The sequence below is a fragment of the Hypomesus nipponensis genome, chromosome 25, assembly GCF_054491055.1.
Source record: "Hypomesus nipponensis isolate SF chromosome 25, ASM5449105v1, whole genome shotgun sequence".
Taxonomy (NCBI): domain Eukaryota; kingdom Metazoa; phylum Chordata; class Actinopteri; order Osmeriformes; family Osmeridae; genus Hypomesus; species Hypomesus nipponensis.
In genome coordinates this window covers 13,680,001-13,682,500 of record NC_140385.1, presented here as the reverse complement: position 1 = coordinate 13,682,500, position 2,500 = coordinate 13,680,001, and the positions used below count along the sequence as shown (strand labels likewise).

Sequence of the window (2,500 nt, the reverse complement as noted above, 5' to 3'; positions counted from 1 at the left end):
CAATATGCACAAGTAGTCCTTCATGAAAGGGGCTGGAAGCTGTTTTCATTTTGACACGAGAGAGAGAGAGAGAGAGAGAGAGAGAGAGAGAGAGACCACCTTGCATTGTCAATTGCTAAATCTGTATATGGATAAGTAGCCTATGGTTGTCAACTTATTTCGTACGGCCATACCAGCCTGGCAACGCCCGATCTCGTCTGATCTCGGAAGCTAAGCAGGGTCGGGCCTGGTTAGTACTTGGATGGGAGACCGCCTGGGAATACCAGGTGCTGTATGCTCTTTTGCTCATTCACTTAGAAACTGAAATCTTGCAATATGCACAAGTAGTCCTTCATGAAAGGGGCTGGAAGCTGTTTTCATTTTGACACGAGAGAGAGAGAGAGAGAGACCACCTTGCATTGTCAATTGCTAAATCTGTATATGGATAAGTAGCCTATGGTTGTCATCTTATTTCGTACGGCCATACCAGCCTGGCAACGCCCGATCTCGTCTGATCTCGGAAGCTAAGCAGGGTCGGGCCTGGTTAGTACTTGGATGGGAGACCGCCTGGGAATACCAGGTGCTGTATGCTCTTTTGCTCATTCACTTAGAAACTGAAATCTTGCAATATGCACAAGTAGTCCTTCATGAAAGGGGCTGGAAGCTGTTTTCATTTTGACACGAGAGAGAGAGAGAGAGAGACCACCTTGCATTGTCAATTGCTAAATCTGTATATGGATAAGTAGCCTATGGTTGTCAACTTATTTCGTACGGCCATACCAGCCTGGCAACGCCCGATCTCGTCTGATCTCGGAAGCTAAGCAGGGTCGGGCCTGGTTAGTACTTGGATGGGAGACCGCCTGGGAATACCAGGTGCTGTATGCTCTTTTGCTCATTCACTTAGAAACTGAAATCTTGCAATATGCACAAGTAGTCCTTCATGAAAGGGGCTGGAAGCTGTTTTCATTTTGACACGAGAGAGAGAGAGAGAGAGAGAGAGAGACCACCTTGCATTGTCAATTGCTAAATCTGTATATGGATAAGTAGCCTATGGTTGTCAACTTATTTCGTACGGCCATACCAGCCTGGCAACGCCCGATCTCGTCTGATCTCGGAAGCTAAGCAGGGTCGGGCCTGGTTAGTACTTGGATGGGAGACCGCCTGGGAATACCAGGTGCTATATGCTCTTTTGCTCATTCACTTAGAAACTGAAATCTTGCAATATGCACAAGTAGTCCTTCATGAAAGGGGCTGGAAGCTGTTTTCATTTTGACACGAGAGAGAGAGAGAGAGAGAGAGACTACCTTGCATTGTCAATTGCTAAATCTGTATATGGATAAGTAGCCTATGGTTGTCAACTTATTTCGTACGGCCATACCAGCCTGGCAACGCCCGATCTCGTCTGATCTCGGAAGCTAAGCAGGGTCGGGCCTGGTTAGTACTTGGATGGGAGACCGCCTGGGAACACCAGGTGCTGTATGCTCTTTTGCTCATTCACTTAGAAACTGAAATCTTGCAATATGCACAAGTAGTCCTTCATGAAAGGGGCTGGAAGCTGTTTTCATTTTGACACGAGAGAGAGAGAGAGAGAGAGAGAGAGAGAGAGACCACCTTGCATTGTCAATTGCTAAATCTGTATATGGATAAGTAGCCTATGGTTGTCAACTTATTTCGTACGGCCATACCAGCCTGGCAACGCCCGATCTCGTCTGATCTCGGAAGCTAAGCAGGGTCGGGCCTGGTTACTACTTGGATGGGAGACCGCCTGGGAATACCAGGTGCTGTATGCTCTTTTGCTCATTCACTTAGAAACTGAAATCTTGCAATATGCACAAGTAGTCCTTCATGAAAGGGGCTGGAAGCTGTTTTCATTTTGACACGAGAGAGAGAGAGAGAGAGAGACTACCTTGCATTGTCAATTGCTAAATCTGTATATGGATAAGTAGCCTATGGTTGTCAACTTATTTCGTACGGCCATACCAGCCTGGCAACGCCCGATCTCGTCTGATCTCGGAAGCTAAGCAGGGTCGGGCCTGGTTAGTACTTGGATGGGAGACCGCCTGGGAACACCAGGTGCTGTATGCTCTTTTGCTCATTCACTTAGAAACTGAAATCTTGCAATATGCACAAGTAGTCCTTCATGAAAGGGGCTGGAAGCTGTTTTCATTTTGACACGAGAGAGAGAGAGAGAGAGAGAGACCACCTTGCATTGTCAATTGCTAAATCTGTATATGGATAAGTAGCCTATGGTTGTCAACTTATTTCGTACGGCCATACCAGCCTGGCAACGCCCGATCTCGTCTGATCTCGGAAGCTAAGCAGGGTCGGGCCTGGTTACTACTTGGATGGGAGACCGCCTGGGAATACCAGGTGCAGTATGCTCTTTTGCTCATTCACTTAGAAACTGAAATCTTGCAATATGCACAAGTAGTCCTTCATGAAAGGGGCTGGAAGCTGTTTTCATTTTGACACGAGAGAGAGAGAGAGAGAGACAACCTTGCATTGTCAATTGCTAAATCTG

The 2,500-nt window shown here is 46.9% G+C and overlaps 6 non-coding genes and 2 pseudogenes across 6 annotated transcripts; all 8 read left to right on the top strand.

Annotated features, from left to right (window-relative positions):
* Positions 1-159: 159 nt before the first annotated feature.
* LOC146222810 (5S ribosomal RNA) lies at positions 160-278 on the top strand. The gene has a single exon (XR_014750473.1). It is a non-coding gene; the product is annotated as a 5S ribosomal RNA (ribosomal RNA).
* A 174-nt stretch (positions 279-452) lies between these two features.
* On the top strand, positions 453-571 carry LOC146222809 (5S ribosomal RNA). The gene has a single exon (XR_014750472.1). It is a non-coding gene; the product is annotated as a 5S ribosomal RNA (ribosomal RNA).
* A 174-nt stretch (positions 572-745) lies between these two features.
* On the top strand, positions 746-864 carry LOC146222808 (5S ribosomal RNA). Its single transcript, XR_014750471.1, has one exon. It is a non-coding gene; the product is annotated as a 5S ribosomal RNA (ribosomal RNA).
* Positions 865-1,046: 182 nt separating this feature from the next.
* Positions 1,047-1,165, top strand: LOC146222807 (5S ribosomal RNA). The gene has a single exon (XR_014750291.1). It is a non-coding gene; the product is annotated as a 5S ribosomal RNA (ribosomal RNA).
* Positions 1,166-1,343: 178 nt separating this feature from the next.
* Positions 1,344-1,462, top strand: LOC146222806 (5S ribosomal RNA). Its single transcript, XR_014748801.1, has one exon. It is a non-coding gene; the product is annotated as a 5S ribosomal RNA (ribosomal RNA).
* Positions 1,463-1,650: 188 nt separating this feature from the next.
* Positions 1,651-1,769, top strand: LOC146222805 (5S ribosomal RNA; annotated as a pseudogene).
* Positions 1,770-1,945: 176 nt separating this feature from the next.
* Positions 1,946-2,064, top strand: LOC146222804 (5S ribosomal RNA). Its single transcript, XR_014748800.1, has one exon. It is a non-coding gene; the product is annotated as a 5S ribosomal RNA (ribosomal RNA).
* A 178-nt stretch (positions 2,065-2,242) lies between these two features.
* Positions 2,243-2,361, top strand: LOC146222803 (5S ribosomal RNA; annotated as a pseudogene).
* Positions 2,362-2,500: the final 139 nt, after the last annotated feature.